At 41.9% G+C, this 26,664-nt stretch overlaps 2 long non-coding RNA genes across 3 annotated transcripts in view; one reads left to right on the top strand and one right to left on the bottom strand.

The window, feature by feature from the left end:
- LOC133474212 (uncharacterized) overlaps positions 1-26,664 on the top strand; it is an 80,068-nt gene that overhangs the window by 13,410 nt on the left and 39,994 nt on the right. For both annotated transcript variants that reach the window (XR_009787413.1, XR_009787412.1), the window contains 2 exons: positions 1,951-2,053; positions 3,770-4,029. This is a non-coding gene — a long non-coding RNA (uncharacterized LOC133474212). The remainder of the gene's footprint in view (positions 1-1,950; positions 2,054-3,769; positions 4,030-26,664) is intronic.
- LOC133466161 (uncharacterized) lies at positions 4,821-6,944 on the bottom strand. The gene is made up of 4 exons (XR_009784865.1): positions 6,215-6,944; positions 6,007-6,056; positions 5,860-5,925; positions 4,821-5,769 (listed from the first exon to the last, which is right to left on the bottom strand). It is a non-coding gene; the product is annotated as an uncharacterized LOC133466161 (long non-coding RNA).

Genomic DNA, 26,664 nt, shown 5'->3' with positions numbered 1-26,664 from the left:
ATCCCAGCCCCGCCTATGTGGAGTTTGCACGTTCTCCCCGTGCCTGCGTGGGTTTTCACCGGGTACTCCGGTTTCCTCCCACATCCCAAAAACATGCATGGTATGTAGATTGAAGACTCTAGATTGCTCGTAGGTGTGAATGTGAGTGCGAATGGTTGTTTGTTTATATGTACCCTGCGATTGGCTGGCGACCAGTTCAGGGTGTACACCACCTCTCGCATAAAGATAGCTGGGATAGGCTCCAGCACGCCTGCACCCCTCGTGAGGATAAGCGGTGGAGAAAACGGATGGATGGAGAACAGCAATGACACATCCAGAAGGCCACATAGGAAATCAGGACAACTTCTAAAAACTGCAGGCCTCCCTTGCCTCAGTTAAGGTCAGTGTTCATCACACAACAATAAGGAAGAGACTGGGAAAAATTAGCATCCATGGCAGAGTTCCAAGGCGAAAACAACTACTGACCAAAAAGAACATCAAGGCTCGTCTTACTTTTGCAAAAAATAAAAAATAATAAAATAAAAAAACATCTGAATTATTTCCTAGACTGAAAGAATATTATATGGACTGACAAGATGAAAGTTTATCTTTTTGGAAAGTGTGTATCTTGTTACATCTGGCGTAAATGTAGTACTGCATTTCAGAAAAAGAACATCATCCTAACAGTCAAACATGGTGGTGGTAGTGTGATCGTCTTGGGCTGCTTTCACCTTCAGGGCCTGGACAACTTGCTGTAATTGATGGAACCATGAATTCTGCTCTTTAACAGAAAATTTTGAAGGAGATTATTCCACCATCAGTTCGTGACCTCAAGCTGAAGCGCACTTGGTTCTGCAGCAGGATCTATCCATTCATTTTCTGTACCGCTTATCCTCACTAGGGTCGCTGGCGTGCTGGAGCCTAGCCACGTATCTTCAGGCGAGAGGCAGCCGGAACTGGTCGCCAGCCAATCGCAGGGCATCTGCAGCAGGATAACGACCCAAAACACACCAGCAAGTCAACTTCTGAATGGTTTAAAACATTTAACAGTTTTGGAGTGCCCTAGTCGAAGTCTGGACTTGAATCCGATTGGAATGCAGTGGCATGACCTTAAATAGGCCGTTCATGCTTGAAAAACCTCAATTTTTGCTTTCAGTTGTTGCTGCTGAGGATGGCCCAACCAGTTATTAGGTTTAGGGGGCTAATCCCTTTATTACACAAGGCCAGGTAACTTTGAATAGTATTTTTTTTCTTAATAAATGAAATCACCATTTAAAAACAGCATTTGAAGTTCACTTGGGTTATATTTGTCTGATATTTACATTTGTTTGATGATCTTAAACAATAATGTGGGGAAAATATAAGAATTTGAGAAGGGGGCACTGTATGTCCAACATATTGCATTAATTGGAACGATAATCTCTCAGCATTAACATATTCATATTGTAGATTAGAAAAAAATTATTGTCAATGCTTCTCTCTCAGCATTGATATTCAACAATTTTGTTCCACAGTCCACTTTGTGTCAATATTTGTCTCTCAGCATTCACAAAATAACAATTGTTAGTGGGAATGTGTCTCTCTGCATTTTCATCCAAATTATTTCCAATATGCAACATTACTGAGAATGGTTGTCTCTTAGCATTTACTTAAAGATATTGTTGACCTGGAAAAAAAATTTGTCAGTTATCATCTCTCAGCATTCACCTTTTTGGATGCACAATTAGATTAGTATGAATGCTATTCTGTCAGAATTCAAACTCATGCTATGAAATCTGGCACATTGCCTTGGGAAAAGCACATTATAGCATTAATATTTAAAGTCTTCCGCACTTTCTTCCAGCTCCTCATTTTTAAAGAGCCTGCAGGACATTTAAGTTAACGGTTTCTATAAAATGCTCAAACCTGCTGTCTTTGTTAAACGTCTGCAATTGCAGCTATTAATATTTACATATCCTCCATTTGCAAAAGGTCGCCAGCCTGAGAGAGCAGATGGAGGCCAGTCAGCACGGTGCGAAGCGACGGGGATGTGTGCCTGAAAGGGGAAACAGCCAAGATAGCGTTACTAAATAAGGTGAGCAAAATATTAGATAGGATAGTAGGATTCAGTGCATTTGTAACACAATAATAAACACATTTTGGTAGGTCTGTTACAGTAAATAATATCTCTATTTGGGATTCTTTGGGAAAATCCAGCCCCAAAGTAAGTTCACTTAGCAACATGAAATTTAGCAGGCGCGTCTATCATGAGAAGAAGAAGAATCAACATTTATAGTCATGAACATGTATGTACATGAAATTTGTTCTCTGCATTTAACCCATCACAGTGAACACATACACATGTTAGTGGTACACACTGGAGCAGGGGGCAGCTGAAGCACCCGGGGAGCATTTCAGTGTATCAGTGTCTTGCTCAAGGACATCACAGCCGTGAGTCCGGGGGATGTTGGCGGATGGTCCAGTCGGGGTCTTGAACCTCGGTCCCCCACGGTGGCAGGCGATGATCTTAACCATTGGGCTACGGCTGCCCAAGCAGCCTGACAAAAAAGTCTCAAGAGCCCTTGTTTGAAAAGACACAAAGTCTGCCATTTTGGTTTGAAGCAGCCATTTTAGCATAATTTGGGCTTTCAAAAACTACTACTACAACTTTCATGTGATTACCAAGACTGACAGACACACAAACTGAATTTAATCGTCCGTGACATTTATTTGAATAATTTTGCCAGAAGCGAACACGACAGAACCATTAACCAGAGTTAAACAAGGTATATTCCTTTTTGTCCATTTGTACAGTCCTCGGTCATTACTGCTTAACATACAAATTGAAGGAAGAATTTAAAGTTCTGCGCTGTATGTTTTTCTTTCCAGATTTGTCTGAGGACTTTATTTACTCCCCTGCCACAGAATACTTAGTGTTACAGTCCCGACTGTCCATTCACGGCATTCGTTTCTATTCCACTTTTTTTTTCTTTGCAAGTGATAATGGAACTTCTGCAATTGGCTGGCAACCAGTTCAGGGTGTACCCCCCCTCCTGCCCAATGATAGCTGGGATAGGCTCCAGCACTCCCGCGACCCTAGTGAGGAGAAGCGGCTCAGAAAATGGATGGATGGATGGATGGATAATGGAACTGTTCCCCCCCGACTCCAGAATATGTGGTAGGGTCCCATCATCCTGCCTCAAACTAGAAAGTAGGATGCTATCCACACAAACTATCCATCCGTTTTCTATCCTCATTAGTGTTGCAGGTGATCTGGAGTTTATCTCAGCTGACTTAGGGCAAGAGAGGTGGCACACCATGGACGATTCGCCAGCCAATTGCAGGACACATACAGAAAAACAACTATGCACATTCACATCTAAGAGACACGTTAGAGTTATTAACTAATCTAACATACACATTTTGGGAATTTGGGAGAAAGCCAGAGTAACAGGAGAAAATCCAACCCAAAAGCACAGGAAGAACATGAAAACTCCACACAGAAAGGCCAGAGACCAGAATCGAACCCCCGACCTTAGTTGATTTCACTTGTCTTTTGTATGAGGAAGTTACTCACCTCACCCAGAATGAAAAATGGGAGTTCTTTATCAGCCCATCCATAAAGTTTTCATCCTTGAACCAGTACGTGACCTGCTAACGAATAAGAAAACAACACAAATACTGCACACCATTACTCTGCAACATTATTATTATTATTTTTAATGTTCAACATGAGGTCTGTGCTCTACTTAGTGTCATTCGAGTTGTAGATGCAGCTGATTCATGTTGTGTTGTTGCATCTTCACCTTAGACCCAGATATCGGGCTGAAAGACGGCCTGGAAGCAAACACAAATGGCGCGAGCTGGCATGTGAACACAAAAGTGGAGGGCCCAGAGAAACACTTGGGTGTAATGCACAACAGCAACACTGGAGAACATTAATAACACCACTTTAACTGGGCAACTGAGAGGTGCGCACACATGCAGAGTGGCACTCTGGCAAGGAGACCCACTGCTGGTTGATGAGCTGGCAAGGAGGAGGAGGCGGAGGGACACATGCCAGGATTCCAGGTACAGACACACACACACTCATTGGCAAGCAAGGAGGAGACACTCGAGGAAACAAGTTAACACATGGAGGAAACAGTCACAGTCAGACTGTGGCCTTTTAAAACTCCGCCAAGGAGATTATGCTTGTGGTTGTGTGTGTTTCTATCTTTGGTTTGATATTTTCCATGGACAGTCGAGCATTGGTCAAGCAAGAACCCATTACAGGGGATCTTCTGTTTACAACCCCAATTCCAATGAAGTTGGGACGTTGTGTTAAACATAAATAAAAACAGAATACTATGATTTGCAAATCATGTTAAACCTATATTTAATTAATCATTAACTTCAATTTTATGGTTGCAACACGTTCCAAAAAAGCTGGTACAGGTGGAAAAAAAGACTGAGAAAGTTGAGGAATGCTCATCAAACACCTGTTTGGAACATCCCACAGGTGAACAGGCTAATTGGGAACAGGTGGGTGCCATGATTGGGTACAAAAGGAGCTTGCCTGAATTGCTCAGTCATTCACAAGCATAGATGGGGCGAGGTTCACCTCTTTGTGAACAAGTACATGAGAAAATAGTTGAACAGTTTAAGGACAATGTTCCTCAATGTACAATTGCAAGGAATTTAGGGATTTCATCATCTACGGTCCATAATATCATCAAAAGGTTCAGAGAATCTGTAGAAATCACTGCATGTAAGCGACAAGGCTTCTGTGATGGTATGGGCCTGTGTTTGTGCCAATGGCATGGGTAACTTACACATCTGTGAAGGCACCATTAATGCTGAAAGGTACATACAGGTTTTGGAGAAAAATATGCTGCCATCCAAGCAACGTCTTTTTCATGTTACGTCATTGCCGTTGGAATGAAACTTCATTCCCGTACATATTTCTGCTGGTGTCGATAATCGTCCAAACCCAGAAATGTTCGATTACCTCTTCCAAGTGCGAAGCAGGACACGGGGTTACACTGTAGTGGAACAGTATCGATGAACTCATTCACCGCCAGCCATTTCCAGAGCAGGGAACCCCTAAACTGCCAGGCATGTTTGAGCAATTTCACTGATTTTCCAAACCCCGCAGAATATTATGTACTATGACGATGTAAACACCAAAACCACCAAATGAAAGATCCGACTCTCTTCTTTCATCAGAAATGTTTGTCTCTTGCTTATACCGTTCTTTAGTTATCAGCAGTCAAATATAGAGTACTTTCAGCCAAATCTGTTTCTGGAAGAAAAAAAACAAGAAAACAGCCTTTTTGTGAAAGCAGACACATAAAGCAGAACAATGACTTTGACACCAATATTTTTTTATTTAGTGAAAATCTCAAACATCTGAACATAAAACAATACTGAGAAAGTACTTTTGACTGAAAATGTATTTATTCACAAGTATAACTATCAACCAGTTCAGGGTGTACCCCGCCTCCTACTCGATGATAGCTGGGATAGGCTCCAGCACTCCTGCGACCCTTGTGAGGATATGAGAAAATGGATGGATGGAAGTATAACTATGTACAGAATTTACATTAGACAGAAATGCATGAACAAATGGGCCTCACACACTTGTACTTTTTTCCTCCAAATTCTCCTCCTCTACCATTTGCTCAATAGTCCAGGTTTTTATTACCTTGCGCATAAAATCTAGCGAAGTTTTATCCACATCTTATTTTATTCATCTGTTGCCATTGAATGGGATCTTGTGTGGTTGTCATTCTCCTTGAAACCCGTCACTACTTCTGCTCGAAGCAGAACCTGTGCAGTTTAGAAATATAACTATTACTATAAAAATACATTGTTGAAATTGCTGTCGTGGGACGTGGAGGAAAAAAAGCTTTCAATTACCTTTTTGTGTCTGCACTGCGTACTAGAATGGGAGTTGAATGTCTGCTGGATGCATAACCTGTAAGTCTTAAAAAATACATACGATTACTAGAGAATACTTTTTATTGATGATGTGTTTTGCAAGGATAAAAAAAACAACAACATTACTTTTCTTCTTCGCAATCCTAAAAGACCCTGAACTCGTGGGTGTTGAATTCCTGCAGGATGGACAAAATGGAAAATTCAAATCAGTACTGGCAACAGATGTTACATTGTAATGTGAACTAGTGGGACTAAATTATGTTTTTATGTAACAAGGATTGAAGGGGCGTGTTTGCTCGCTAAATGTAGCTAACGCGAGCTGCAAACGAGTTACCTTCGTATTCGCCGGACTTCGTCGATCTTCATCGGAGGAAGCTCGCCAGGCTATCCAAAAGGGAGTTCACTCTCTGACGATTCCGGATCCCATTTATTCAAATCCTGTTCAGCAGACGATCAGCCAGCAAGCGGCCGAGAGCATCCCGCCATATGTATGGGCCGGCATTTTGCGCGATAGCTTTGGAACAAAGCGATCGGCTCGGAGCGTCATCCTTGATTCCCCGCATGATCTAAGGCGTCATTCCTGTCTGTCGCAGGAATAGTTTTCTTGCCTTGGTGCAATAAATATCTAGCACCGAAAGCTTTTTTTTTTTTTTAGATTTTTTTCATTTTGTCTTCTCTCTTTTCCACCGTTATGTTTCTCTTCTAATTGTCTCTTGTAGCCCACCGGCCCGTCCCCTCCTTCTTCTTCCTCTTCTTCCTCTGAGGGTGGGACATTCACCTCAGGGTATTGTTGCCCTCTACAGAGTACCAATCCTCATTGCAGTTATCCAGAGACTTGACTATCACACATAAACTGCTCAAGACCCTCCCCCACCCATCCCCGTTAAAAAAACGCCATGGACATTTTTAGAAGGCATTGGCAGGGAATAGATGGATTCTTAATAACGTCTTTGCACGGTATTGGCAGGGAATGAGTTAATTGATTGCAAGGAAGTCAGTTAATTCAAGTGGAATTTGAGTGGGAGTTGATAAAGCACTTTTCAAAATAGAGTTCACTACTTGGCTACAACCAGCAGAGAGGTTGTTAATTCAGTCTCCACTAGTTTGCTGTCTAAAGAAGCACGACGTGCTGTCAGCTAATGGAAATGGAGCTACATCCACGCTATGGCACAAATCCTCCCGGCAATATAATACTGGTAAAGGAAACAAAGGTTTAGAACATTCATAGAAGGAACATTCCTTTCCTTGAAAAACATTCTTTATCATATGGAAATGCAGTCAAATGCCTAACCCTCATCAGAACCAGTTTGCAACAGGCTTGCCTGTTTTCTGCGTACTTGGCTGATTAATCTTACGCTAGGTTAATAGGATTTATCTATTTATAACTTTCATTTTTGGTGTGACTGGTATTGGATTATCTTCATGGGGTCCCATTTACAGTGGGTATGGAAAGTATTCAGACCCCCTTAAATCTTTCACTCTTTATCTTACAGGCATTTGCTAAAATCATTTAAATTATTTTTTTTCCTCATTAATGTACACATCCCATATTGACAGAAAAAAATTGAATCGTTGACATTTTTTGCAGATTAAAAAAGAAAAACTGAAATATCATACAGCCATAAGTATTCAGACCCTTTGTTGTGACTCATATATTTAACTCCAGAATCGGTGACAAAGTGCTGTCCATTTCTTCTGATTATCCTTGAGATGGTTCGACACCTTCATTGGAGTCCAGCTGTGTTTGATTATACCGATTGGACTTGATTAGGAAAGCCACACACCTGTCTATATAAGACATTACAGCTCACAGTGCAAATGAAAATCATGAGGTCAAAGGAACTGCCTGAAGAGCTCGGCGACAGAATTGTGGCAAGGAACAGATTTGGCCAAGGTTACAAAACAAATTCCTAAGAGCACAGTGGCCTCCATAATCCTTAAATGGAAGACGTTTGGGATGACCAGAACCCTTCCTTAGAGCTGGCCCGACGGAAGCCTCTCCTCAGTACAAGACACATGAAAGCCCGCATGGAGTTTGCTAAAAAACACCTGAATGACTCCAAGATTCTGTGGTCTGATGAGACCAAGATAGAACATTTTGGCCTTAATTCAAAGCGGTATATGTGGAGAAAACCAGCCACTGGTCATCACCTGTCCAATACAGTCCCCACAGTAAAGCATGGTGGTGGCAGCATCATGCTGTGGGGGTGTTTTTGAACTGCAGGGACACGACGACTGGTTGCCATCGTAGGAAAGATGAATACGGCCAAGTACAGGGATATCCTGGACGAAAACCTTCTCCAGAGTGCTCGGACCTCAGACTGGGCCGAAGGTTCACCTTCCAACAAGACAAATGACCCTAAGCACACAGCTAAAATAACGAAGAAGTGGATTCAGAACAACTCCGTGACTGTTCTTGAATGTCCAGCCAGAGCCCTGACTTAAACCCAATTAAACATTTCTGGAGAGACCTGCAAATGGCTGTCCACCAACGTTCACCATCTAACCTGACAGAACTGGAGACTATCTGCTAGGAAGAATGGCAGAGGATTCCCAAATCCAGGTGTGAAAAACATCATTCCCAAAAAGACTCATGGCTGTATTAGCTCAAAAGGGAACTTCTACTAAATACTGAGCAAAGGGTCTGAATATTTATGACCTTGTGATATTTCAGTTTTTCTTTTTTAATAAATCTCCAAAAATGTCAACAATTCCGTTTTTTTCTGTCAATATGGGTTGCTGTGTTTACATTAATAAGGGGAAAAAATGAACTTAAATGATTTTAGCAAATGGCTGCAATATAATGAAGAGTGAAAAATTTAAGGGGGTCTGAATACTTTCCGTACCCACTGTATATTTGAGACTTTAAAGCAGTGTTTCCCAACCAATACTGTGCTGTGAGAGATAATTACGTGTGCCACAGGATATTAGCCAATTTCACTTTATCTATCTATGCAGCAATGTTTAGTGTGTGCCTACTCTATACGTATAATAATTAAATGCTCTTCCGCTATATGGCAAAATACACAGTACATAATTAACTTGTGTATCATCCTCTTTCCATTCATATAACATCATTAAGTCATGGCACACACACACACTGAGTAAGTAAATTTGTGAGTAAAATGAAACGAGATTCCATATATAAATAATTTTTCTAACATTTTTGTTTGGTGGTGTGCTGTGAGATTTTTCCAATTTAAATTACTCTATGTGCCTCAGTTCAATGAAGGTTGGGGAGCACTGATTTAGAGTACCTAATAAAACAAATTACGATAACAGTATGGTACTGTACAGTGGGTACTTTGGACAACATACAAAATAAAAAAAAGATTGAACCCACAAGCTAGCATTATTGCTAAGGTCTGCACTTGAGCTGCATCAGAGCCGGCACAGAAGATCCGGTATCTATTGGCATTTCCCTTTTACACAGAACCCAGTGAAAGTAGGATATTGGCTTGACTGTGTGCACTTCCACACTGCAACACAGAGTCCTGCAATCCGTTGATTAGATGACATCAGTTTCTGGAGTGACATATAATATAAAATACTTGTTGGAGACCAACAAGTTAGTGAGTGAGTGTGAGTGAGTGAGTGAGTGAGTGTGAATGTCAGACATTGAAACTTGGCATTGGGGAAATGCCTTACAGTGGTGTGCCGCCTCTGTTATGGCTCTGATACAATCTCGGAAAAGGGTCTTTAGAGCCCTTTAGTTGAAACTAATAAATAAATACACACATATTTACATACACACATATACTGTATATATAAAAGCGGCTCATCTCAGGCCTTTATATTTTAGATGAAAGCCACGCTGTACAGTAAATAAGAATCCAGCCCTGAGCTGAACTTTTCAGCTTGAAATGAAAGGTCGCAGGCCAGCCACACGACTTGAAGGGTTTTAGTTTGGTGGTAGTGGTCAAAGGGACAGGTGGTTGTAGGAAAAAAACTTAGTTCTTTCAAAGTAAGACATTTGTTATCAGGGATGACGAAATGACAATTTACGAAAAAAAAAACAAGAAACATACTAAGATGGATGAGATTCCCCGTCAAGGTGCAATGTATTGTTTTAATTGCTGTATGTTGGGTTGTCCGTTAGTCATAGCAGGATTATGTAAAAATTATGTATTTTTTTCTCTTTTGCTGGAAGAGTGTTTGAGTTATGATAGAATTGTTCACCCTGTCTCAGAATAAAAAAATGGTACAGTTACATCATCTTGCGTCACTGTCTAGCCTGTTAACTAACAATCTGATGAGAAAATACAATTAGGAAATTCATGCTGTTTTTTAGGAGCCGTTGTGGGTAAACTTATTGCCCCCTGGCTCGGCACCTGTACATTGGGGTTCACCCCGGTGGACGACTTTGTGGTCGTGTCATCGGACTTGCGGCCGCATGTCTTGGGTGAAGAGAGGGGCGGAGCTGTCAACTGATCACCACCTGGTGGTGTGTTGGCTCCGATCTTGGGGGAAAATGCCGGTCCGACCTGGCAGGCCCAAACGTATTGTGAGGGTCTGCTGGAAATGTCTGGCAGAATCCCCAGTCAGAAGGAGTATCAACTCCCACCTCCGGTAAAACTTCACCCACCTCTCGGGGGTTGCGGGGGACATTGAGTCAGAGTGGACCATGTTCCGAAGCGGCTGACAGGAGCTGTGGCCGTAAGGTAGTCTGTGCCTGTCGTGGCGGCAATCCCTGAGCCCGTTGGTGGACACCAGCGGTGAGGGATCCCGTCAAGCTGAAGAAGGAGTCCTATCGGGCCTTTTTGACCTGTGCAACTCCTGAGGCAGCTGGCGAAGCGGAATGCAGCTTTGGTGGTCATGAAGCAAAAACTCGGACATGGGAGGAGTTTGGCTTTGAGGAAATTCTGGTCCACCATCCGGCGTCTCAGGAGGGGGAAGCAGTGCACCATCAACATTGTGTATAGTGGGGATGGGGTGCTACTGAACTTGACTCGGGACGTTGTGAGTCGGTGGGGAGAATACTTCAAAGATCTCCTCAATTCCACCAACATGCCTACCCATGAAGAAGCAGAGTTTGGGGTCTCTCTCTCTCTTTCGCCTATCTCTGGGGCTGAGGTAACCGAGGTGGTTAAAAAGCTCCTCTGTGGCAAAATGAGATTAGCCCGGAGTTCCTAAAGGCTCTGGATGTTTTGGGGCTGTCCTCGTTGACACGCCTCTGCAACATCGCATGGACATCGGGGACAGTGCCTCTGGATTGGGAGACTGGCGTGGTGGTCCTCCTTTTTTAAAACGGGGACCGGAGAGTGTGTTCAAACTACAGGGGATCACACTCCTCATCCTCCTTGGTAAGGTCTATTCAGGGGTGCTGGAGAGGAGGGTTCGTCGGTAAGTCGAATCTCAGATTCAGGAGGAGCAGTGTGTTTTTCGTCCGGGCCGTGGAACAGTGGACCAGCTCTAGACCCTCGGCAGGGTCCTCGAGGGTGCATGGGAGTTCGCCCAACCATTCTACATGTGTTTTGTGGACTTGGAGAAGGCGTTCGACCGTATCCCTCGGGGTATCCTGTGGGGGCTGCTTCGGGAGTAGGGGGTACCGAATCCCCTGATATGGGCTGTTCGTTCCCAATACGACCAGTGTCAGAGTTTGGTCCGCATTGCCGGCAGTAAGTCGGACTCGTTTCCGGTGAGGGTTAAACTCCGCCAAGGCTGCCCTTTGTCGCCAATTCTGTTCATAACTTTTTATGGACAGAATTTCTAGGTGCAGTCGAGGAGTAGAGAGGGTCCGGTTTGGTGCCCTCAGTATTGCATCTTTGCTTCTGTTGGCTTCATCAAGCCATGATCTCCAACTCTCACTGGAGCGGTTCGCAGCCGAGTGTGAAGCGGCTGGGATGAAAATCAGCACCTCCAAATCTGAGACCTTGGTGTTCAGTCGGAAAAGGGTCAGGGATGAGATCCTGCCCCAAGTAGAGTAGTTGAATTTTCTTGGGGTCTTGTTCACGAGTGAGGGCAGAATGGAACGGGAGATCGACAGGCGGATCGGTGCAGCTTCTGCAGTGATGCGGACTTTGTATTGGTCCGTTGTGGTGAAGAAGAAGCTAAGCCGAAAGGCAAAGCTCTCAATTTACCGGTCGATCTACGTTCCTACCCTCACCTATGGTCACGAGGTGTGGGTCGTGACCGAAAGAACAAGATCCCGGAAACAAGCAGCCAAAATTAGTTACCTCCGCAGGGTGTCCGGGGACTCCCTTAGAGGTAGGGTGAGAAGCTTGGTCATCCAATTTGAGTCACAATAGGTTTCCCCTCACCTAAGACTCAAAAATGGTAATGACATTCTAGCATACAACAACACAGGCAACTGTAGATTAAACAGCCACAATGCATAAAATGACTCATAATCAGCCAGCATTGTGCAATAGTACTGCTACCAAGGGGTTCCTGGGGATTTAGACTAAGTTACCAGGCAACACACAATTGAGCTTTGCTTACTTTGTGGCGGAATTGATCTGGAGGTCATTATATCACACACAACCTAAGATCAGGTTTTCACAAAAACTTAACAACAACATAAATCAACCATAAATGTGACATTTTAATAAAGCACACATTCATCCAAGTACTGGTAACATAAAAACAAACGACATGGATTCGTGTCCTTATTACGGCAATAATTCAGCATTGCTAGGCTGGGAACCGCGTGGCTTCACCGTCATTATGCTTACACAAAGCGGGAGGGGCCCTCACTGCCAGCCCGCCGCGGACTGCGTAGAAGCGTAGTATGTTTTTTCGCGGCGCATTCACGAATTAATTCGACCTCCCACCAACTCATTTGTAACGCTACTAATATTATTCTGGTATTATTAGTTCAGTTAGTGAGTTGAGGCCAAAATATACTGTCGTGCAACTCATGAAAATGGAGCAAGCATTTGTAGAGCAGTGATTACATTAAACGTGACGTTGCTACATGACATTGCTTTTCCTGCCTCCGAAAGAACTAGCCAAATAAATTATAAAAAGAAAGAAAACATCAGACCTTCCATTAATTAATGGTGGACTGGAATGGTGGATAGCAAAACCCAAGTGAAAGAAAACAGCAGTGATAATTTTTCAACTTCAAAAAAACAAATCATTTATTATGAACACAAAGACTGCATTAAGATAATTTCCCTGTGGATGTCCATGCTAAGTAAGATTAATTATACCACCCACCCTCTCCTCTTGGGGAATAAGATCCACCATAAAGACAAAATATGTTTGTGGTTCTGAGCAGTAGGCGGATGCCATCAGAGCAATCTGATTGGTTTCTATGAGATAAAGACACGTCATTGTAATTGTCGCATCATTGCCACATTCACTTTGTGGGTAAATGGAGCCTATCCCAGCTGACTTTGGGCGAGAGGCATTGGTAGACCCTTACTTGACTGATTACCAGTCAATGGCAGGGCACATATAGACAAACAACCACATGCACACTCGCATTCACACCTACAGACAATTTAACTCTCAAATTCTCAGCTCGCGGACCACACGCTGAGAGGGACACAATTACATCTGACCCACAGAGCTATTTGATTCATATCGTGGAAGTGGCCCCCACAACAATATTTAAAGGCCATAATTATAATAATGTGTTCTTGCTATTCTCGGAGACATACTTTGTATTTGATACAAACATGCATGAGTTACCCTAGCGTCGCAAGAGACCAGAGTGTCATTAACAGCACTAACATTTTAACTCAGGCCCGGTACACACATACAGATAATCGGCCTGTTTTTGTGCCGATTTTTTCCCTTCCCGACCAAGCACGTCACACGCCAGACAATCTTAAATCTTGTAAGATCTTCTTCTATAAGATTGTCCCTACGTCTGATGTGTGTTAAGAGTGGATCGGTCCCAATTTTAGGGTCCGAAACAGATCGGGGCTGACAACCTTAAATAATGAACGTGTTCAATATTTACGACTAAAACTCTTCCCGTGTGTAGGGAACGCCGACTTCTCCCGAGTCATGACGCCGAGAATGGTGATATGAAACAAAATGTAGCCAATCAAAGAAGCACCCAGGAATGACGAACACGGAAATGACCGTAAATGAAAACAAAAATGTCTCACCTGTTGTCGTTTTACACGATGTAAAAAAGTGGGTTCCCCACACGGCAAGAAGTATTTTCCAAAGCAAGTCGGTTTTTTAAAAGATCACCATTTTACAACGCTCTAAACTCTGACAACCTTCGGGAACACTCGGGAAACATCGGTACATATCCGGAAGTGTTTCTTCTTTGGTTTTGTGACATCACGTGTGATCACGTAACACTTTGAGATCGGCGGTACAATAGAATCTTGTGTGTGGTCTGCTGTGTTGGGATTCTCTGAGCACACCCACAGTCATGACAACCAAAACTGTTGAATGCCTGATTTTTTTATTTTTATCTTTGTGTGTGGTCTGCTGTGTTGAGATTCTCGGAGCACACCACACACGATGACCAAAACTGTTGACTGCCCAATTTTTTTATCTTTATGTGTGGGGTCAGAGAAACAAATCTTTTAAAAGTGGAAAAATGTTTAGAGTGTACCAGGCCTCAATAGCAATAATTTGACTGTACATGACGAGTGAAAGTTTGAAATACTCCCTCTGTGGCGGTATAATGGAAAAGCTGTCGGACAGAACAGTGAGGAAAGAGCGAACAGAACAGAAATGAAAGAAATGACTATAACGTTACATAGGCGTTGCATTCTTATCTGTGAATTAAAGGTACATACTGTACACCCTGTGAAGAAGGGACTCAACAACTAACCAATAGGATAGGACGATAGTCTACGGAGATCCATCCATCCATCCATCCATTTTCTGAGCTGCTTATCCTCACAAGGGTCGCGGGCGTGCTGGAGCCTATCCCAGCTATCATCGGGCAGGAGGCGGGGTACACCCTGAACTGGTTGCCAGCCAATTGCAGGGCACACACAAACATACAACCATTCGCACACACATTCACACCTACGGGCAATTTAGAGTTGTCAATTAACCTACCATGCATGTTTTTGGGATGTGGGGGGAAACCGGAGTGCCCGGAGAAAACCCACGCAGGCACGGGGAGAATGTTCGTAGATATCTTGTTTGTTTTGTGTTTGTGTTTTATCCTGTAGAAACCCCTTTTTATTATTAAATTTTCTATAAAATTCACCACTTGCAGTGATTATATGCGTGTTTGGGCTCGGAACAAAACCTCTAAAAAGTCTAGAACTCAAAGTTCCTAGAAATGTAGCCACCTTCCGATAAGAGACTGATTATAAAGGTTTGTCGTCATCTCGCCTCAAGTTAAACTTGTAAAAATATGACGTGGTGCCCCTCATATCTATCAAATATCTTCATTTATAACGCTGTAATTTAAAATTACGATAACCCGGAAGTGACGCAGGCGCCGCTTCCAACTCATCGTTTTCTTCTAAATTACGCACAATTTGATGTCCCCCAATAAACGCTACAATAGTATATATATTTATTAGTGAATTAACACCATCACACATGCATGTTCGTCATCTAGTGTCCAGTGTTGCCGTGTCAGCACAATGAGGATGGGCAGACTTGGCCTCACCCATCCAAAAGAGCGACACAAGGGCCAGGGCGCCCACTCCGTTAGGAGCTGCTCGAGAGGATACCACCCACGCCCAAGGACCGTAGGCGGTCTGCCAGCACTACTGAGGCACCCCAACCGTCCCCTGAAAGAGGGAGAGGGGGACTTATTTGTTCTCTGTTTGTGCCCTGCGAATGACTTGGCGACCAGTCCAGGGTGTACCCTGTCTCCTGTCTAAAGACATCAAGCCAGCTCTCCCGCAACCCAAATGAGGACAAATGGGTTGAAAACATTTACCATAGGGGTCTCTTGGCGAGTTTGACTCGTCACGTGTTCGCCCGAGGTTCGTGTGACTCCATCCCGCAAATGGCCAGCATAATCACAGCATGAGAGCACTATTTATCACATGGTATAATTGTGCAACCCTCACATGACACTGGAACAGACTTTATCCCTCCAAGCCATCTGCACATGAGAGAGCACCATGCACCGAGTGACCATAAAAATTCCGCATTCACCCGAGCACGTAATATAAGACTGCCAACCATAGAAGGGATTATGTATTCTGGACGGAGCTTGCACGCAGAGTCCTACGCTGAGATTTAGTGCCGATCTTCAAGAGGAACCTGAGCAAATAATACACACACTCCATCAAGCCATTATCCTTGGACCACACAGTGAGGAGTAGATCCACATTTCATATTAAAGGGAAACTCAATTGTTCCCCCGCAGGAGGGTTACAGCCTCTAATAGTACTGTAGCGCCACTTTATGTCACTTATGTCACCTTCTGACTTTTTTTTTTTTTTTTTTTTTTTTTTTTTTTACATTCGCAAAACAGCCAGGTGACCTCGTGGTTAGCACATCCGCCTCACAGTTTTGGGGTCGGGGGTTTAAATCCGGGCTCTGGCCTTTCTCTATGGAGTTTGCATTTTCTCCCCATGCTTGTGTCAGTTTTTTTCAGGTACTCCAGTTTCCCCCCATATTTCCAAAACATGTATGTCAGGTTTATTGAAGAATCTTAATTGTCCTTAGATGTGAATGTGAGTGTTAATTGTTGTTTGTCTATATGTGCCGTGCGATTGATTGACGACCCATCCAGGTTGTTCATAGCCTCTCACCCAAATTCAGCTGCGATAGGCTCATGCACACCAATGACCCGGATGAGGATAAGCAGCATATAAAATAGTTGGTTGGAAAAGACGAGTGTGCCTTGCATTTATAGAGACATATATACCTATAAAAAATTATACTTTTAAAAATAAAAAATGGCACTTTTGATTGAGTAAAGCAGTAAATTACAACCCCAATGACGTTGGGACGTTGTGTTAAACAAATGAAAACAGAATACAATGATTTGCAAATCATGTTCAACCTATATTTAATTGAATACACTACAAAGACATTTAATGTTCAAACTGATACATTTGATTGTTTTTATCAAATGTGTTGGAACATGTTGCAGCCATAAAATTCCAAGTTAATGATTATTTGCTAAAAACAATCAAATATATCAGTTTGAACATTAAATATCTTGTCTTTGTAGTGTATTCTATTAAATATAGGTTGAACATGATTTGCAAATCGTTGTATTGTGTTATGTTTTTATTTATGTTTAACACAATATCCCAACTTCATTGGAATTGGGGTTGTACAATGACAGCTTTTTACACTATTTTCGTATGTACTAGTGATGGGACAAATTGTGACGAAGCTTCAAAGTGTCGAGAAATTCTGTGAGTAATTTATGAAGCATGTATCGAAGTGTGATTTGTTATAGGCGATCGACGTCACTGATGACAAATGAAGCCTCTCTGTTTCGAGAAGTGCTGCACGTGTTTGTGCGAATAATAAACAGAAAGAAAAAGATAATGTATCCTGGAAATTTTGCGTGTTAGGTGTCGTGTTTGAGCTTGGCCAATTTCCCGTGACAATTGATTTTTTTTTCTTTTTTTTTAAATTCCTGGAGTCTGCTAAAAAAAAAAAAAAAAAAGGACAAAGGTGGAAAATCACTTGATACATTTTAGTTTTCTGAATATTTAAAAAATATGACACCCGTGTCTACAATGTTTTTGCCATGGTGCATTGTAACGACTTGAATTGGCTTACTCAACCATAACCACTTAATCTACCGTAACCTAACCCCAACCAAAACCACTAATCCTTCCCTAACTATTAACCTTAACCATACACTAATCTAAACCCAAGCATCAATGTAACCTAAATACTGTGCAAACACTAACCACTTACTCAAATCTGAACCCTAACCCCACTAAACTTCTTTAAAGGAATCCTAACAAAAGCTGAAGCCCCCACGCTTACCCTACCCTCATCACTAACCTTAGCCCAGATCTAAATCTCCCATAACCTAACTACTAATAACTAATTACTAATGTTAATCACGAACCAAAACCTTTGCACGAACCCCTCTAAACCTAATCCTAAAACAATCCTCACCCGAAACCAAATCCTAATCCCTTTCTTCATTAGAATGTCAAATCAGGACATTTTAGAGTCTTGAACCAAGGAAGCATGTTTTTGAAATGTGGGATGAAGCCGTGGTACGTGGAGAAAATCCATGCAAGTATGGAGAGAAGATGCCTGATTCAAACCCAGAACCTCAGAATTGTGAGGCAGAAATACTAACCACTCGCACACAATGCTGCCTGTTAACATTGTTGATGCCACATATTTCAGGGTCAACACTTTTGCTATCATAAAACCTTTCCTCACACTACAGGCAGTGTTTAGAAACACAAGTGTGGAGGAGAAGTAAAACGACTCACCTTTGAAGACCCTCGGCGGACACATAATAGAGAGGGAACGGGAAGTTGTTGGCAGTGATATTGTCACCTAGTGGTGTTTATAGGAATTCTTGGAATTGGAGAAGTAATCCTTAGCTTTGTGGTTGCTTCCAAAATCAAAGGAAAAGGAGTAAAGGAACCTGTGAAGTTATTTCTTCAGGTCAGCGCCACGAACCGGTTCGATGCAAAGCAATATTTGAAGGACCGGCATAGAAACTAGTAAAATCTAACTAAACTAACCACTATTTCTGTTTTATTAAAATTCCAACTAACTATTATGCTGAATGTGGTTGTTATTAGTGCGCTTTTTTTGGTGTGATGGGATGTACCGACACCTGAAGCGTGTTACTTACATTCAGTCTACTCCCTATTTTAGTTTTGGTTGTTGCAGGAAATCCTGCTTCACAAAGATGGGATGTTAGAAATAAGAAATAGAAAAGCAAGGTATTTAGCCTCTTGTCACATATTAAGCAGAGTTCGTGAGAATCACCTGCTTTCCAATGATGCGTTTTTTTTGGCTTTGTTTTGTTTTTGGTAGCTTGTGGGCTTTATTTCATACCGATCGTGTGACTGACACGAGTGGTTTGACGAGGCACAGGCGGATGCACCTGATTTTTAAAATGAAACTTCAGTTCTGATGATCAATTAAATATTTGTTGTTTCGTCTCTCTGTGTGGCCAGGCACCAAATGGCCCATGGCGTAGTGGTTAATTCTTTTGATGCTTACTGAGCTGAAATCTCCTGCGTGATGATGGTTTGAAGTTTTTGGTTTGACAGAACATTGTTGTTAAACTCCAAATTGTATAACTTTTTGGACATGGACAAGGAAAGGAACAAGCAAGTCATGATCAAAAGCATACCATATCATTAGTTGTTATTGCGACACATGCCACACAATTAGACAGAGTCCTTTGCACAAATCCTCCATATGTTGTCGCCTTTATAATTGTACAAACTATTCAACGTGCGAGCTGCACTGCACTGACGAAAGGTAGGAGTCCCTAATCACAGCCTTGTGGGGGTTTGCTTGTCACCAACACTGTTTGTGTGTGTGTGTGTGTGTGTGTGTGTGCAGGCATGTGTGTGTGTTTGTTTGTGAAATACTCCCAACACAGCCTTTGTTGTAATTACGTTACAAACACCTCCCCCTCCAGCCAATATTCTGTTGGAAATTCACGGCCTTGGCTTGTTCGCCACGCCACTGGAACACCAGCGTTCGTCTCTGGCACGCCTGCAGAGAGCACACATGCTACACAACCACACTCTGTCAGCACCACCAACACCAGCGCCACAGACAACAGGTACGCTCGGAACTAAAATATGTAATACATATTTATTTAGATGAAAAAAAACAAGTGGATAAAGTTAAGGTTTTTGGGCAGGGGGTAGCTGCCATAACATGAGGCGTGTTTCATTAGCCCACTAACATCTGGAGACATCCATGCGGATGGACGTTTCCAGTTGAAGTGCTTTACTGTTTTTCTTGTAATATCCCTAGGTCATGAAAAAAATATTTTGTTGCATTATCACACCTTTGTTTTAGTCAAATTCTGTTGTAACATTCTGACTTTATTCTTGTAAAAACTATGCATTTTTTGCTCGTAATACTTTATTCCTGTAAGAACATGCATAATTTATTTTTTTCTTGCATTATGTATTTTTCTGTTGAAATATTTTGACTTCTCACAAATTCTCACAAAATTAAGATTTTCTTGTTATAATACAACTTAATACTTGGAAAAAATGGGATGGAAAAGACCATACATACATAGTTAATATTATACATGAAATTGTTTTCCTCCTAATATTACTAATGCTTGTATTTGTTTTCTCATAAAATGATGACTTTATTGTTCCACAATTGTTTTATTTTTCATCTAATATTACAACTTTATTTCTCTAAAATTTATCCCCTTCATAATCATATCACTTTAATCTCATCAAGTGTGTTTTTTTCAATTTATTCTCAAAATATAAATTATTTTTCTCCTAAATTATTTACTTTGTAATGAAATTAATACATCCTTTCAATATTACGACTATTCTTGGAATACACTTCCCAAGTTTTTTCCCCCCTCAATATTATGACCTCTTTTTTGTCATCATTTGCTCGTCAGAAAAAAAAGAAAATAGCCACTATAAGAATTGTTGTATTATTTTTAAATTTATGCAACATTTAAAGGCGATATTTGTCAACACTGGCTCTCGTATATGTATGCACATTTCCATAATGGTTTGCTCACAAGGACCTTTACATACTGTATGGAGGCCACATGCATTTCGCACATATTTTTCGATTTACGACTCCAGCAGAAACTTGCTGTCACTACTTGTACGGTTATTATGTAATCTTCCTCTGTGGATCCAATGCAGTATTTTTCTTTCTTTTTTTTTCAATGAGACTCATCGCAACAACACGGCGAGGACGCTAATGAGCAGTAGCGCGCTAATACATCCGAAGTCACTTCAGGGCACTCTTGTCATAACAACTTGTTAGTCTAAGTCACCCCATTAAAACCACCACATTAGTTTAACTTTTTTTTTCGCTAATGATGCTGTGCGACTCCTGGGCCAGAACCGAATAGAATGTGAGTGAAACGAGTGGTGGAAGTTGTCAGAATGGAACATCTTGAGATGTTCTCGTCAGCCTGATGCATCCTCTCAACCCACCCCAGCAGACATCCTGAGACGGTTATTCTTTCTCACACATGGCTCCGCGGGGTCATTTAGGCCGGGGCACCGTTAGTGGGCGGCAGCGTCCATCACGCCCGAATGTGGCCCAGGGGATTCGCTTGGGGAAAGGAGGGAGCAAAAGGGGCTCGCTAATGACGTCCTTGATTGCAGCAATTTCCTGTAAAGGTATCTGCGTTTACGGTCAAAAACACTTGCCTTAAGAAGACTAAACTTTATTCCCATTTAAAACAAAAGACAAACCAAAAAAATATAAAATAAAAATAAATAAATAAAATATATTTACATATATATTTATATTGCACCTTTATATTTGTAAAAAAAAATTCTCTTCAATATTTCAATATTTTTGAAGCTTTTTAAAAATAATATTTACAGAGTGCAGTATTCATTCTTTTATCTTGGGCAGATTTTTTTCTTGTTATATGGCTTTATTGTCACTTTTTTTCCACAAATTATCATATCTTAAATCCATCCATCCCTTTTCCAAACCGCTTTGGTACACCTATCCCAGCTGACTCTGGGCGAGAGGTGGGGTACACCCTGAACTGGTCGCCAGCAAATCGCAGGGTACATATAGACGAGCAACTATTCGCACTCACATTTACATGTAAGGCCAATTTAGAGTTGCCAATTAACCTAGCATGCAATGTGGGAGGAAACCGGAGTACCCGGAGAAAACCCATGCAGGGAGGCCAGATTTGAACAGGTAGATCTGTGAACCAGTCGGGCACCAAGCCACCCATGGTTTCCTTCTAATACTATCTTTATTCTCATAAAAGTATGACTTTATTCATCTAAAAATTTGAAAAATAAGAAATTAAGACTATTATTCTCAAGTTACTTTTTCCATCCATCCATCCATTTTCTGAGCCGCTTCTCCTCACTAGGGTCGCGGTTTGCTGGAGCCCATCCCAGCTATCATCGGGCAGGAGGCGGGCTACACCCTGAACTGGTTGCCAGCCAATCGCAAGGCACATACAAACAAACAACCATTCGCACTCACATTCACACCTATGGGCAATTTAGATATGTCAATTAACCTACCATGCATATTTTTGGGAGGAAAGCCGGAGTGCCCGGAGAAAACCCACGCAGGCACGGGGAGAACATGCAAACTCCACACAGGCGGGGCTGGGGATTGAACCCAGGTCCTCAGAACTGTGAGGCAGGTGTAGTAACCAGCGCCAATATGAAATCAAGTATTGTTAAAACAAAAAAATATATATATTTTAATCATCAAGCAACACCTCCCAGAAGAAAAAAATATCAAGTGGATATGATAAAACCAAACAGCAGGCATGTGAAACTCACAACCACAGGTAGGTCTGAATGTGAGTGCGAATGGTTATTTGTTTCCATATGCCCTGCTGGTGACCAGTTCAGGGTGTACCCCGTCTCTCGCCCTGAGTCAGCTGGGATAGGGTCCAGCACACCCGCGACCCTAGTGAGGATAAGCAGTACGGAAAATGGATGGCAGGATGATTATATATCACATACATACATATCTTATCAAATTATTAATTGGTGTTTTTGTGTTAATGTTGTTTACATGTTCAATGTAAACATGTTTACATGTTTCAATGAATCATTTGTAACTACGCTATTGATGTGCTGTACTAATCTATTATTGGTTATGGTTAAATTTCATTTTTGACGGTGAGGTGTCGCGGTACTTTTTGTGTTTGTGTTTTAGGGGTCCCTATCACGATTGCCAAACTCCCTTTGACCCAGAAATTATTAGCCCCCCCTGGCAGGAGTTTCAGCAATCGACATGAAATTGGATGGATACTGGTATGTCTATCACAACAAAACGCGTCTAAAATTCTCAATGACCGTTTCCTGTAATTTAACAGAATATTTTGGTTTTAATATTTTTTTTTGGGGGGGGGGGGGTTTGTATTGTGACAAACTCCAAATGGGGTAGCCAAGATAGATGGGCAACCCTAAATTGCCAAGCTTTTTTGCCGTCGTCATTGGATGTGAGCTGAGCATGACATCAAAGTTTGATGATTCCTCATGAGCTGTAATTCTTACTGTTGTGGCGGTCATAGGGAGTGAGCAGTTGTCCTTGAGAGAGTGTGTATAAACTCTGTTATTTGTCAAATTTTGCTCCTTTGAGGCTGATGCACCCGGACGTGTTCATTAATCATCAGCCATTATGGAGCAGGCGCTAATATGCTCACGAGCCATGCAAATAGCAATTAAGACTGAACGCAACATTTTAGCAACATTATCACACGGTTTATATTGGATATTGGTTGATATATATATATATATATATATATATATATATATATATATATATATAATCTATGTCCACGCCCATATTAGCAGGTATGCTGTACTGTTTGTATGGTTACGCAAATCACAACAATTTTTTATTATTATGATTGCATGCTTGTCCATGTGTAAATATATTGCCACAAATAACACCCCCCTGCACCTGTCACAGTGGTAGATTAATAACTTTGCTTTAATGGGCCCACAGTGAGGACTAGTCATCAAAAGTTAATGACTGTTCCCTCACAGTGTTACATTCCTTCAGTGTTATTCATTATTCAATCAAAGATTACACCGTGTGTGTGTGTGTGTGTGTCCATGTTAACTTTGGACCATCATATTTAATATTAATAATAAAGAGTTACCGTCATTGCTGTTAATCTTTAAACAGCCTCCCGTGTCGACAAAAACTGTAAAGTGGGATCTTTTTTATTAGTAGAAAAACTATTTTTGGTCATCTGTTTTTGAATGGCGGCACAGTGGCCGACTGGTTAGAGCGTCAGCCTCACAGTTCTGAGGACCCGGGTTCAATCCCCGGCACCGCCTGTGTGGAGTTTGCATGTTCTCCCCGTGCCTGCGTGGGTTTTCTCCGGGCACTCCGGTTTCCTCCCACATCCCAAAAACATGCATGAATTGGAGACTCTAAATTGCCCATAGGCATGACTGTGAGTGCGAATGGTTGTTTGTTCCTATGTGCCCTGCGATTGGCTGGCAACCAGTTCAGGGTGTACCCCGCCTCCTGCCCGATGACAGCTGGGATAGGCTCCAGCATGCCCGCGACCCTAGTGAGGAGAACCGGCTCAGAAAATGGATGGATGGATGGATGTTTTTGAATGTAATTTTATTCAAACTGTACATTCATTCATTCATTTCCCTTACTGATGATCCTCGCTAGGGTCGCAGGCGTGCTGGAGCCTATCGCAGCTGACTCTGGGCGAGAGGCGGGCTACACCCTGAACTGGTCGCCAGCCAATCACATGGCACATATAAACAAACAACCATTCACACTCGCGTTCACACCTACGGGCAATTTAGAGTCTTCAATTAACCTACCGTGCATGTTTTTGGGATGTGGGAAGAAACCGGAGTACCCGGAGAAAACCCACGCAGGCACGGGGAGAACGTGCAAACTCCACACAGGCGAGGCCAGATTTGAACCAGGGTCCTCAGAACTGTGAGGCAAATGTGGTAACCAGTCGTCCACTGTGCCGCCCCATACTTTGTTTTTATGAATTAATTTTTATTGAATTAATTGTGCTGTCAAATATTTTTGTGATTGAAAAAATATAAAATAATATAGAGGCGTCCTTTCAGCTCTCAGACTGTGTGAGCGTGTCCACTGAATGTAGGCCTGTCAGTCATATTCTTCTGTACGTCTAACATATGCCTACACATCCCTATATGTTTGAGGCGGGAAAATATATCCGCTTAAAACCTCCAGTGGCTGGAATATAGCACACACCATGACCAGCGGCATTACTAGCTACCTGCTAGCTCGGGAGCTAACAGGCTACCGGACGGTGCATATTGCTGGCAGGGTCATCCAATATGCCACCGCCACGCTTGTTGTTGTGCTCTGGTGTGTGGGTCGACATAACAGAGATTTCTTTCATGAATTCATGACCTAAAACATTTTTGTGATTTGTAGGCCAATATCAGAACTTTAAAATCTATTTTAAAGCTGACTGGGCGCCAGTGTAGAGACTTTAGAATTGGAGTCATATGTGCTGACCTCTTTGTTTTGGTCAAAACCCGAGCCGCAGCATTTTGAATGAGCTGCAACTGTGTAATGCTCTTTTGGGGAGTCCAGTCAGAAGATCATGACAGTAGTCAAGTCTGCTTTAGATGAAAGCATGGATGAGCTTCTCCTGGTCTGCTTGGCACATGCAAGCCTTCACTTGGGATATGTACTTCAGCTGGTAGTTAGTTTAGTAATTGATATGATATGACTGTTGAAAGTCAGGTCGGAATCTATCAGTACACCAACGTTTTGGACTTGGTCTTTGGTTCTTAAAGAGAGTGACTCCAGGTATTTACTAACAGCTCTTTTCTTTACTGCCAAAAATAATTATCTCGGTTTAATTGAAGGAAGTTTTGGCTCATCCAGTTATATATCTGTTTTAGAGAGTGACACGACACCTCAATTGAACTGTACTCATCTGGAGACACTGCTAGATATAACTGTGTTTCATCTGCATAGGTATGAATAAGTCAATATTAAGGTTATGAAGAATTTGAACCAAGGGGAGCATATAGAGGCTGAACAGGAGGGGTCCAAGAACTGACCCTTGAGGGACCCCATTTGATGGGATTTTCCAATGGTTACGAAATAACTCCTTTCCTCCAGGTAGGACCTGAACCATTTAAGGAATGCTCCATTTAGTACTAACCACATTTCCAACCTGTTCAGCAGGATATTATGATCCACTGTGTCAAAAGCTGCACTGAGATCCAACAAGACCAGAAGTGACACCTTTCCCGAGTCAGTATTCAACCTTATATCATTTAGCACTTAGATAAGAGCTGATTCTGTACTGTGATGAGTTCAGAAACCTGATTGAAATTTGTCAAAAAGTTTATTTAAGTTCACGAAAGTGCTGAGTTCATTAAAAATAACTTTCTCGACAATCTTGGCTACGAAGAGGTGGTTTGAGATGGGTCTATAGCTTGCTAACACGGAAGCGTCCAGGTGTTCTATTTTCTAGAAGAGGCTTTATGGCAGCAACTTTCAGAGCTTTAGGAATCTCGCCTGACTGAAATGAGAAATTGATTATTTGCTGCAAATCAGGTAGCACAAACATGGCAAAAGTTTTGAAAAAGTCAGATGGTGTTGAGTCAAGACAACTCGTTCATCGTTTTCTCGACAGTTTTTTGGTGAACTATCAATTTCTAACATGGTACTAGAGATTTTCCTGTTGGCTACAGATGTAGCATCATTTTATCATTTTGCTGATATTTAACCTGATGGATTGGATTTTTTCACTAAAATAACAAGCAAATCCATTGCATTTAGCTGCTCTGAGTTCTGGAGAAATCTGATGAGGGGAAGTTTGTGAGCTTGTCAACCACAGCAAACAGAGTGCAGATTTTGTTGAGGTTCTTAATCAGGATTTCAGAAAAGTGTTGCTGTCTAGCCCTGACTCAATCTTTGTTAAAATGTACTACTTAATACTTTGTCTGTAGAGGTCATAGTCAATTTGGAGTTAAGTTTTTCTCCACTTACGTTCTGTTTTCCAACACTTTGATTTAGAGGTCTTTACCATCATAGTGCTCCTCCACGTTAATAGAACACAATTTAAATAACGTTACTGAGCTGTTTTGTAAATTGTGGCATCAAGAGATGATGCATTTTCATGATGTAGGCACAGGTAACTAGCTAACTGCAAGCTGAAGTGGTTGAAATGGCCCAGGTAATTGTAATTAGATAGCCACTGGTGGAACAAAGGCACTCAGTTCTTATATATTGGGGCAGCGCTAACTAATG

Source organism: Phyllopteryx taeniolatus, chromosome 2 (assembly GCF_024500385.1).
Source record: "Phyllopteryx taeniolatus isolate TA_2022b chromosome 2, UOR_Ptae_1.2, whole genome shotgun sequence".
NCBI classification, from domain to species: Eukaryota; Metazoa; Chordata; class Actinopteri; order Syngnathiformes; family Syngnathidae; genus Phyllopteryx; species Phyllopteryx taeniolatus.
Note: the sequence above shows the minus strand (reverse complement) of the source record. Positions and strands in the feature narration are given on the sequence as shown.